At 48.7% G+C, this 12796-nt stretch overlaps 1 pseudogene; it reads right to left on the bottom strand.

Moving 5' to 3' along the window:
* Window positions 1–1112: 1112 nt before the first annotated feature.
* On the bottom strand, window positions 1113–12543 carry LOC139832412 (uncharacterized; annotated as a pseudogene).
* Window positions 12544–12796: the final 253 nt, after the last annotated feature.

Below are 12796 nucleotides of genomic sequence, written 5' to 3'. Positions count from 1 at the left end.
ATCTATATTCTTGCAGTACATCAACAACCTCCAGATCCATACATCACACTAACAACCTCTAATGCCCTCAACTGCAAAAACAGTTATTCAGAGAAAGGGATGGATGGGATGGACGGGATCACAAAATGGAGTCCAGATTTCTAGTGCTCACCAGTGTGTAGCTCCAGATCGACGGCCACACGTGGATGGGAGAGTACATATTTCTAGTGCTCACCAGTGTGTAGCTCCAGATCGACGGCCACTCGTGGATGGGAGGAGGGCGGAGAAGGCGGTTAGCTACTCATGGTCGGGAAGGAGCACCCGTCGCACTCGGGGCTGCGCACAACGCCATGGCCAGGCTCCGCACTCGTCGCACTCCAGGACGCTCCGCACAGGCCAGGCTCGTGGTTGAAGGGGAGGTCATCTCAGCGCTCGTACTTAGGGAGGAGCAGCTCGCCTGGGAGGGCAGCTCGCCACAGAGAGGAGAATGCGGACGGGCCGGAGCGGGGCCCCACCGATGCTCCCGGCGGCCTCCCCACGCGGTCGACCGCCTCCAGCGCGCCTCAAGCACGCCCGGCCGCCTCCCGCACGCCGGTGGCCTCCCCGCGCAGCTCACCGCCTCCCGGCGCTCCACGCAGCAGCGCCCCGCGGCCGCTCTCTCATTGCAAGGTGGCGGCACCGGCGGCGCCTGCGATGCGAGGTGGGACAAGGAGATTGGGGGAGGAGGAAGGAGCCGAGATTGGGGAGGAGAGCATGCAGCCGATTGGGCCGAGGGAGTGGTTGACCGATCTAGGGTTTCACCGTGCCCCCACACGTCTAGGAAAAGAGTGTGACCCAAAGGAGAAACCGTTGCTGCCTCTGTCTGTCGGTCCCCCACGGGCCTGGTCCTAGCCGTCACTGACTCATTCAAAGAGACCACCGGTGCAAAAAAAAAACTACAGATCCGACGGCTGCTGTGAAAAGTGGGACTGAGAAATTACTGTAGCACGCGGATTGGACGAGCCAGATTCATTTGCCCCTCTCAGACCCCCGGGATGGCTGGGTAGTCTTGCAACATTTATAGGAAGAAATACTGGGAGAGGCAAAGGTGGTGTGTATGATCCTATGAGAAAAGGCAGAGGTGGCTATGATTGTCACCTACACCTGGAGAGGGGGGAGGATTTTGGGGCAAGTGCGTCGGAATGGGACTTGGACGACACTGCTACAAGCCCTGTTAAAACAATGGATGCAGTTATGTCGGATGGGGATAACAATACTAAAGAATTCCTTTTGAGCAAGAAGGGAAAACCGAATCAGAGAAAATAGCTAAGTTGCGAGATGTTGAAGATGTGGACAGTGTTAACATACATGCAACGTATGGCTGTCTCGTATTTGAGATCTTCATATACCCATGAATCTAATTTGAATTTTGCACCTAATGTCTCGGTTACTCAGAAACTAGTTACAATGGAAATGAATGAGAGTCTATGGAGGGATTTTTCGGATAAGAAGATATCATGTGCTCTTTTTCAAATTGGGCGCCGCAAATACCCAGTCCCGGATGGTTTTCCAACATGATTCTTTCAGAGAAATTGGGAGCTATTGAGAGGTAATGTGATTAAAGCAGTTAAGCATTTATTTGCCAGCGGAGTTATGCTAGAAGGAATAAATGATACCTCTATCGTGTTAATCCCTAAAGTCAGACAATCCAATTGATTTAAAAGACTTCCGTCCTATTGTTCTTTGTAATGTACTCTACAAAATGGTATCTAAGTCTTGAGTTGTCACATCCCAAAAATTTTGAATGTGAAAATAAAATAAAGCGAGTATTTGTTTATTTGTCATAATTGAGATTTCACAAGGAATTAAAACTTTTGTATTTATTAAAAAGGTATTTCTAAAAATAGAGTTTTCATAAACCTTGGTTTCCAAAAGATTTGCAAACAATACCCTATTTTGTTTGAAGGTTTTGAAAATTATAAACTCATTATTTTGAGAAAACATTAAAACCTAAAAAGGCACTATAACCGCATAGACATGTATGTCAAATTTTGATTTTATAAAGTTTGTATTTTTTCCTCAAAATTTGTCTCACGATAAATTATTTTTCATAACGAATCCAACGATACCTTATTTACCTTTTTCTGATTATTTTTGATCCTCCAAAAATGTATTTTCAATTTCTTAGCCAGGCCGACCGGCCCAGCTCGCGCAGGCCACCCCGCCCCGACCCACCCCATCCCCGGCCGCCACCGCCCAGCCCACCCGGCCATGCCACGCCATGGCCCAGCCGCGCGATCGTTCGCGCGCGCAGCGCGCCCGCACATCACCGCCCCCAGGTGCAGCCTCCGCGCGTGAATTTCTCGCTCGCGCGTATCACGCCCGCGCGATCCTCGCCCAGCCCCATGATGAGATGCACCAGGGTCGCTTCTCAACACCACCATGGTGAGATACAGAGAAAACAGTGGCAAGACCAATCTCCGAAACCCAACAGAATGGGCAGATCTTCGGCCGCCGCACCAAGATAACCAATCCGTCATCAAACTCCAAGCTCCCGCCACGAGCCGGAGGAGACAGATATGAAGAAAAATTGCAGCAGCAGAAAGCCCAAAAGCAGACCTTATTTAGGGAGACGCACGGAGTCTCCAACGTCGCTGCATTTGGCTCCCTCCATGGGAGCACCACCGCAACGAGAAGAACTCCCGCATCGAGCTGGGGCTAACCAGAAATCCCCCACTCCAATCTCCCAGTGCAGACCTTATTTGGAGGGATGACCCTGCACCTCGTCCTCACAAGTGCCACCGCCTGCCACCAGCAGTATACAGCGAGGAAAGGGAAGCTCAAGCAGGGCCGAGCCGGCAAAATTTAGGGCCTTGTGCGAAAACTCTAAACCAGGCCTTATAATACTAGAAAATTTTGACTATTCGAGAATTATAACGCATATTGCCACAGTATATTGCATAGAAATTACATATATCAAGAAGCATACCTATTAAACTCCCGGGTGCATAATATTTATTTGAACAACATCATTCTCTGAGGGTTCTGTTGACGTCCGAAACCCACCGGCGGGCAGCGGCCTGTCAACACCGTAGAGCCGGGAAGAGCCTAGAGCTGCGGCTGGCTGAGACCCCTCCGAGCGACGGCCCGCAATGCTCTTCTGGTCACACGCGGCGATGCGAAGTGCAAGGGCGTGCCACCTGACCTATACCTGGTCAGGAAGGTGATGGGGATGCCTCGCTTAGTTCCTGCAGGGCATACATGTAAACATTAAATACGAGCCTCGATCGGCTCTCAGGTTATCCTGTGAATCGGCTCAAAGAGCCGATCCACCCATGATCCGTGCGGGGTGCACGAATACCTGGTGATCCTGCTTGATCAAGATAAAGCTAATGAGATCTACGGCGATTTAGGGTTTTCACCGCATAATCGGATCATCCTACTCCAGGTTGGGCCTCGCGGCCACGCACGGTGCTCATAAGCCGATCCTAAACAAGGCCTAAAAACCAACATGAAGTTGATCCTCGGAACATCCTGTTTAGGACTTGCGAACGCCACCCTACGTGCCGCTGGATCCTCCACCCCTTTGTAAGGCCTAACTATTGCGGATATTAAACTAATCCTTGCAGAACAAGGAGCAATCGCAACGGATCAGATCTACTAAACGATGAACAAGCAGGGTGCCGCCCCCACGCCTGAGATAGGCGTGAGGACGGCTAGATATGCAAGGGTTGCACTACGTAAGCATGTTTATACGAAGAGCCATGCTAACCCTAACACATCTATGATAACTACGTTGCCCGCCATCAAAGACGCTTCAGTACGGGCAACGCATGAACAACGTGGGGCTTGTGCTGCCTAGATCGCAAGATGCGATCTAGGCAGCATGTCGCTTACCTGATTGAAACCCTCGAGACGAAGGAGTTGGCGATGCGCCGAGATTGGTTTGTTTTGGGGGTGAACGTTGTGTTGTTGTTTATTCCATAAACCCTAGATACATATTTATAGTCCAGCGGACTTTCTAACGTGGGAATATCCCATCGTGCACGATACAAACTTTAACTTTTGATCTAAGACATAATCTACTATAATTAAAGATACACGGGCAATCTAGCCCAAATTCTCCGCGCAAGGCCGTTTCAGAGATCTTCCACGTGTAGTCTTCCAAGCCCATCTCCCTTACGGCCCACCTCTGGATTTGTCCAAAATCTGGTGATAACACATGCCCCCCTGGTTTTGGAAATAATTTTTCCAAAATCATTATGCTTTCCTTCGTCGGGTCATGTCATGGCAGAGCAGAGCTGTTGCAGTATCCGTTATCATTATGCCCCGTCTTCTCAGCTTCTCCTTCCTCTGTTCCAGCCATCGGCACCAAAAAAATCCTCTTCTCCCTCAGCCATGTCTTCCTCTTCCTCCTCTTTCTCAATCCTCTTCCCCCCATTCTCACCAAAGAAAAACGAGGACAAGCCTCATTCCGAGGTGAACCCCCTCTCCTCCGATAATGAGAAGAAAGCAGGAGAAGTAGCAAAGGCCAAGACCCTCCCCTCCGCCAAACTCCCGCCGAAGAAGCGCTCCCGCATGTGGGCGGACAGCGAGGATGAAGATGACGACGAAGAAGAAGAAGAGGAGGAAGAAGATGAATCTTCCTCTTCCGCCGGGTACCCGCCAACCAAGCGCTTCCGCTCCTGGGCGGACAGCGAGGACGATGATGATGACGAGGAGGCAGAGGCTCCGGCCACGGGCTGGGGTAGCAGCGACGAGGAGCTCCCCGGGAGCAGCGCCGACGACATCGATGGCGGTGACGACGAGGACAGCGACGACTAGTATAATAGGACTAGTAGTAGCAGTGCGCTAGGCACTAGATCCCTCTTTTGAGAGCCATCGGCTCTTTCTTGTAAAGCCGCTCCTCTGAACGAATGAAATTACTCTTTTGATTCATCCTTCGATTGCCCCAATTTCATTCCTTCCGCCTATCATATCCAGACCGATAGCAATGTATCGATTTCCTTCTTCTAAACGCCCATGAAGCTGGATTCTCATGTCGCTTAGCTCGCAGGCCAAGAACTTCTCAATTTCAGGCTGCGATCTGGCATCTGACCATAATTTTCCGCAATCCCTTAGCCAATGACTATTCATCGGCTATTTTGAGAATCCAATCCCTCTGCGGCGGCAGGACAGTCCAAAATCTGTAAAAGCCGACGGCCTCTTTTCCTGTTTCCTCTCCATAGCTTCAGCAACCTTCTATCGCGACCAAAATTGCTTCTAGAGAGGATCACGACGCAGGATCGACCGATGCAACTCCAATTGGTTTCTAAAGAACCAAATCTTCATGTAGTCCGTTGCCCCCCGAGTCTTCATCAAGGCGAGGACAATCGTGAGCCAACCACATGTGTCACCATCAGCCTCCGAACCGTAACGCAGAATCAGCCGATTCCATCAAAATCGGCTCTCTGAAGAACTTCCAGGGCGAGCTGCCCCCCGAGCTTTCATCAAGGCAAGAATACCGGCGAGGATGCATAAGTCGTTGATCAGCTTTCTACCTACTGAACAATCGACGTTGATGTAAACCCTTGAGCACATAGCCAGTAGGTCTTGGTCCTGTGCAACTGTACTAAAGTCGATGGCTGCGCATCGGCTTTGCTTCTGAAATTTTTTTTTTTATTTGGCCGATTTTTCCTTAACCGGCCCCCCAATGTTCCACTGCACGCATGTCTGCACATGTTTAGCTGCATATGTTCATCTGACTATATGCCCCCCGAGCCGAATCTGCTGAATGACTGCAGATATCGGCTTTCTTGGTTAGTCAGGGCACTGTACTTGCACGTCGGCTTCGCAAAGACTTATGCTGACTTTCATCTGCCGACGTGGCCACTGCCCAGTAGATCGTTGCTGACCACCAACAGAACATGTGCAGAAGACAATTTTGGCCGATTGCTGGAATCGGCTTCCACATTGCTTGTTCGATGAAGGTTTTGTAATGTCCCTCCATAAGTTTTTGGGACCGATCACAAGGATCAGCCTCGCACGGTTTGCTTATTGGTTTAATCTTGCTACTCAGTTAGGCTGGATAAAACCAACCCAACCTCTGACTTGATGCGCCTGCTGTCATCCACCTTGAGTGCATCGTATAATCGTGGAGCATTAAGCTCTGTCGGCAAGACAAGCACCATGTTTGTGCCAGCCGATGTTTCACCATCGGCTTTCTTTTGCTTGGGACGCCACTCCATTCTCCGTGGACGACCCTCTTCATTCAGGGTTCGCTGAACTTTCGCAGCCAGATCAGGCCGTGCCTTCCTCAGCGTATGCAGGTATAACCTTTCGGCTTCCTCCAGGCCGCGCAACCGCTGAACCCTGCGTTTCTGTGAACGGCTGAGTCCGTCAGGGCACCACCTTGGACGGTGGTACCTGTCTTCTTCTTCTTCTAGTCCCCCGTCTTCTGAATCCTCAAGATCTGCCCAACGAGGTGACTCAGCGCGTTTGCTTGGTGGTGGGAGAGGCCCTAAGCGCTCAAACACAGACACGTTGGCTGCCTCCTTCTTCTTCTTATTGCATTCTGGGCAATTGCCGATTGTGGGTAATCGGCTCATTCCTGAATCCCAACGAAGAACGAAGAAAGGGCAATCCCAGTGTCTGGCGTTGTCTTCTTGCTCCCTTGGCCTGTCCGTGGCACGGCGCTCGTGCTCCTCCTCATCGCGATCCTGCCGACGATGTCTTCTGGCTTCTCTAGCCAGACGATCTCCTTCATCATCATAGTTGGACCGTCGGCGTTGGTCATACTGACTCACATATTTGTTGAGGAGGTGATCAGAGAGAGGTCGCTGATATCTTATGTTCTTCACTTCTCCCTCTGTGACGTAGCACTTGCCATCATGATGGAGCCGATCGCGTGGAGCGGCCTCCTCTGTGTCCTTGCTATGAGAGCAGCTGCCCTCATCTCCATCTTCGCCAGAGTGGTTCCCAAGTCCTACCATGTTGATGTTGAACGTGGGACCTTGCTGGCAGCCCTCGGGGTAGATGACTTCTACCATGTTAACGGCGGGGAAGGGCTGGGTGTCTACCTTCATGGCATACTGGTTGAAAATTAAGCGCCCCTTCTCTATCGCCGCTTGGATGTGCTGACGCCACACCCTGCAGTCGTTGGTGGCATGGGAAAGCGAGTTGTGGAATTTGCAGTACGGCTTTCCGTTCAGCTCTTGCGCCGTAGGGAACTTGAGACCTTCAGGAATCGTCAACTGTTTCTCCTTGAGCAGGAGGTCAAAGATTTGTTCAGTCTTGGTCACGTCAAAATCAAATCCCCTGGGCGGCCCTGGTGGCTTGACCCATTTGCAGGACACGGGGGTTCCTCCCCGAGTCCACTCAGCCACTGCTACTTCTTGGTCTCCCGCAGGCACTTCACCTTCCTCCGTATCGACCATGACTATCGCACGCTTGAACTTGTCTTGGTACAGTCTGGGTGGCGCTGTTCATATGCTGATAGTTTCGAACCATGTGCGCCGGCGAGGATAATCTGCTTGGGAGGCCATGTCCTTGACCTCGTGAAGCCAGGCCGCTGCGCCAACTCGATCGCTTCCTTTTCGGTTATACGAACCGAATAACATCGGTTCCTCAGATTTCTAAGCGCTGGATGTATTCCGCTACGGTTTCTCCGCGCTTCGACGTACTTGTGCTAGATCGGCAAGGCCGGACTCGGCAGCGTCTGAGTGATACTGCGCGTGGAACTGTTCTTCCAACTGCTTCCAAGTCTGGATCGAGTTTGGTGGCAACGAGGTGTACCACCCGAAAGCCGATCCTGTGAGGGACTGTGAGAAGTACCTCACGCGTAGTGGATCCGACACTGACGCCGTTCCAAGTTGTGCCAAGTATCGGCTCACGTGCTCGATGGAGCTAGAACCATCCGTTCCGCTGAATTTGGAGAAGTCAGGGAGCCGATACTTAGGTGGTAGTGGGACCAATTCGTAGTTGTCGGGATACGGCTTGGAATAGCCGATCGTCCTTCTTTTTGGCACCATGCCGAACTGGTCTCTCGGGATCGTGCTGATTTGATCCACGGTGCTGGCTGTAGGAGTGGAACTCGAAGATTCGCCGGAGTGGCGTGCCGAGCCAGCCACACTTGCTTTTCGATTCTGAGCCAACTGCAGGAGCTGCGCTCTGGAGGTTCGTCGGGGTGGCGTATTTTGTTAGCCACGTCTGCTTCTCAAGCTCTGTTGCTGACGTTCCTCCTGTCTTCGCCGGAGTCCCTGACGTCGTGGCCTGGTTTGAGAGAGCCCAGTTGCCACAGTCTGGCACATACGTGCACGCGTATCCTTGAGGGATCTCCTTGGGCGCCTCAGCCAAGAACTGGTAGTCGCTAGGATCACCACCAATCTTGTAGACGACGAATGCCGGTGCAGTCGGCACTTCAGCTGGCGCTGCCCACGCATATGGCAGCGGTGGATGGGACTGGAGTGTCAACTCTCCTTGATGCGTCCCGAGGGCTGGTCCTGACGGCGAGTATTGGCGGCTCATGATTTCCTGGATCACGCGCGAGCGACACGCTCCAACGTGTTGACCAAGTTTTCGAGTGGCGGAATAGCGAGTGAGCCACCAAATAGTTGATCTCCTGCCGCAGGCCCTGGTGCGTTCCTCCGACGGGGCGAGAGGTCGATCCCATCGAGTGCACCTTGTGGTGAGAAACCCTTCCATCTCGATGCCATGGGAACGGGTCCTCCGAAAGAGCCGATGAGGTCGGCTTCGAGGGTGACCTTGATCTCGTCATATCTCTTTTTGAGCTCGTCAGCAACTCCTCGTAGGTGACCGGCGTGCCGTCCGCCGCCATCTCGTATGTAGATGGCGATGTGGTTGATGTCGATGATCGTCCCACCGAGCGGGCCAGGGTGTGTTGACGTCCGAAACCCTCCGGCGGGCAGCGGCCTGTCAACACCGTAGAGCCGGAAGAGCCTAGAGCTGCGGCTGGCTGAGACCCTCCGAGCGACGGCCCGCAATGCTCTTCTGGTCACACGCGGCGATGCGAAGTGCAGGCGTGCCACCTGACCTATACCTGGTCGTAGAAGGTGATGGGGATGCCTCGCTTAGTTCCTGCAGGGCATACATGTAAACATTAAATACGAGCCTCGATCGGCTCTCAGGTTATCCTGTGAATCGGCTCAAAGAGCCGATCCACCCATGATCCGTGCGGGGTGCACGAATACCTGGTGATCCTGCTTGATCAAGATAAAGCTAATGAGATCTACGGCGATTTAGGGTTTTCACCGCATAATCGGATCATCCTACTCCAGGTTGGGCCTCGCGGCCACGCACGGTGCTCATAAGCCGATCCTAAACAAGGCCTAAAAACCAACATGAAGTTGATCCTCGGAACATCCTGTTTAGGACTTGCGAACGCCACCCTACGTGCCGCTGGATCCTCCACCCCTTTGTAAGGCCTAACTATTGCGGATATTAAACTAATCCTTGCAGAACAAGGAGCAATCGCAACGGATCAGATCTACTAAACGATGAACAAGCAGGGTGCCGCCCCCACGCCTGAGATAGGCGTGAGGACGGCTAGATATGCAAGGGTTGCACTACGTAAGCATGTTTATACGAAGAGCCATGCTAACCCTAACACATCTATGATAACTACGTTGCCCGCCATCAAAGACGCTTCAGTACGGGCAACGCATGAACAACGTGGGGCTTGTGCTGCCTAGATCGCAAGATGCGATCTAGGCAGCATGTCGCTTACCTGATTGAAACCCTCGAGACGAAGGAGTTGGCGATGCGCCGAGATTGGTTTGTTTTGGGGGTGAACGTTGTGTTGTTGTTTATTCCATAAACCCTAGATACATATTTATAGTCCAGCGGACTTTCTAACGTGGGAATATCCCATCGTGCACGATACAAACTTTAACTTTTGATCTAAGACATAATCTACTATAATTAAAGATACACGGGCAATCTAGCCCAAATTCTCCGCGCAAGGCCGTTTCAGAGATCTTCCACGTGTAGTCTTCCAAGCCCATCTCCCTTACGGCCCACCTCTGGATTTGTCCAAAATCTGGTGATAACAGGTTCTTTGAAATAAAATCTTCAATAATATCCTCATAACCAATCTTCTCCAACACTTCACTCTCAAGTGATATTGTGGCCAAATCATTGAGTCTCTGTTGTGTCATTGTAGTACGCATATAGGATTTCAATAGCTTCAGTTTAGAAAAGCTTCGTTCTGCTGATGCAACAGTCACAGGAATGGTCAACAAAACTCTATATGCAATACTTGCATTAGGAAAACAACCATGCCGCTTCAAAAAACTCAGAACTTCGACATGCCCCATATTTTCTTTTGGAATGAAATCTCTAAGAAGCTTCAACTCAACATAGAGTTCATTGGCATCAATGTCAGATTTTCTGTTTTCATTGGCTAGACTGTTAGTTTCTTTTTCCTTAAGGGCGGCCTCAAGATTATCACAAGAAGATTTCAAACTATCATTATCCAATGACCGTATTTTTCAGAGGTAAATAAGAAACCAAAAATTTTCTGATAACCTTCATATTGCTCAAACCTGGTTTTCAGTGACGAAATTGCTTGATCAACAAGAGGTATAAAACAGTTGATTCGGAATGATTCCTCTGCAGACCGTGTGGCAACATTTGTGTCATCTGGGTTCTCATCAAACTGTTTCTTTCTTTTTATTTCTCGCTTTTCAGGAAATTTTGCATCAATATCCAACTCATGTGCAATTCCTTTCGCTATCTCCAGTGCTTGTAAGAAACCATTTTCCCTGTGCCCCTCGAAAAAGGATATAAGACCTTGCACTTTCTCAATAGCAACATCAATAAGCATATCCTTTGTTTGCAAGGATTTGCTTACTACATTAACAACTGACAATACCTCATACCAAACGACTATTGCCACTATAAATTCATAGTCTCCAAGTTCATTTTTTTGCCAAACCTAAAGCCTGACTGCCTAACAATGGATCCTTATCAATTTCGGATACCTGAAATAAAAGAAAGGGTTTGAAATGTTATAGTCCGAAGTACCCAAATATCAAAAGATGACACAAATGTTATATCAGAATAGTTTTGTACCTGAAGTAGAGCCTCTCGAATGTCTGCGCATTGGAATCTGATAGATTTAACACTATCAACACGACTCTCCCAACGCGTAGCAGACACTGACTTGAGTGTCCATCCTGATATGTTTTCCTTCAGAATATGCCACTTCTTAGTAGAATTTGCAAAGGTCGTATAGATGCGTTGGATGATTCCAAAGAAGTCTTTAGCTCTACCACGAGTCTTAGCCATATCACAAAGTGTTAAATTGAGGCTATGGCAACCACAAGCAGAATAGAAAGCTCTAGGATTCACATCCAAAAGTTTCCTTTGTACCCCTTGATGCTTTCCTTTCATATTTGACCCATTGTCATAACCTTGTCCTCTCACATCATTTATGTCAAGATCAAGAAGCTTCAGTTGATTCTCTAACACATCAAAAAGTCCTTGCCCACTTGTATCATTTACATCTAGAAATCCTAGAAAGGATTCTTCTATGGAAACATGAGTTGAAGATAAATCCACATATCTTATAATTAAAGACATTTGCTCTTGGTGACTCGCATCAGGGGTACAATCAAGTATGATAGAGAAATACTTTGCACGCTTTATTTTCTTAATAATTTCAGACTTAATAGAAAAAGCGAGCAAGTATAGCAACTCATTCTGAATTTTAAAATCAAGATAATGGACATGAGTTTCATCATTAGTGATACGACGAACATGCTCTTGAATAGTAGGATCAAATTCAGCCAACATCTCAATCAAACCCAAGAAATTACCATTGCTATCTTCATATAGTTTACTCTTTGTACCACGAAAGGCTAGATTATGCTTGGCAAGAAATTTCACAATGCAAACAATTCTGAATAAAACCTTTCTCCAGTGCTCCTTTTCTTTCTCAAGTTGGCGTTGAGCAGCTTTATCAATAGTCTGATGCTTTTCCAATCTACTACGCAACTCATACCAATTGGTCATATTCAAAACATGATATGCACTTGTCTCATGCTCTTTTAATCTATTCATAATATGTGTCCAATCATTACAACCTTCATTAGCCAACTGACCTTTTCGCTGCCCTTTTGTAAATAATTTACAAGCAAAGCAAAAGACTATTGAGGTCCTTAGAGTAGACAAGCCAATCCCTATCATGTTCCTCCCCATTTGATAGAAATCTAGTATAGCATAGCGCAGAAAACCTTCTAGAATATCTATCTTTGGGACCTTTCTTAATTGATTTGTCTCTTCTTGGACCTTTTACTGCTAAAATATCAATTTGTTTCTGAACAAGAGAATTCCAGTGCCTTGGATCAAATATATCATACTCAAAGGAATCATCAACATCTTCAACAGGTGGTGTATTCAAGTTAATATGATCTTCCTCTACCTCAACATTATTATCTTTCTCGGTCTGACCATCTCTAGGATCAATGTAAGGAACAATAGCAAGTGCAGTACTCGAGGAATCAACATCGCCTGACTGATTACCTGAGGACACTTTTGCTTTCTTTCTAACAAACTTATCCATTGCCCCTTCTTGAGTTTTAAGAAATTCCGCTTTCTTCTCTTTTTCCTTACGTTTTTGATGACCCGATTTAGGCTTTCCCATCATGTTGATTCCTACAAAATAGATGCACAAAACGAATTTAGAATTCCTGTAGCCCTAGGCAGGGCCAACTACTACGGAAAGACCACTAAAAATATACGAGAGATTTAAATTGAGAGAGGAGACTGGAGAGGGCAAGATGTAGACAGTAGAGGGCCTCACTTGTTCGGTTGATCGACTGAAAAGAACCGCAGAACC

Source organism: Lolium perenne, chromosome 6, assembly GCF_019359855.2.
Source record: "Lolium perenne isolate Kyuss_39 chromosome 6, Kyuss_2.0, whole genome shotgun sequence".
Taxonomy (NCBI): domain Eukaryota; kingdom Viridiplantae; phylum Streptophyta; class Magnoliopsida; order Poales; family Poaceae; genus Lolium; species Lolium perenne.
Note: the sequence above shows the minus strand (reverse complement) of the source record. Positions and strands in the feature narration are given on the sequence as shown.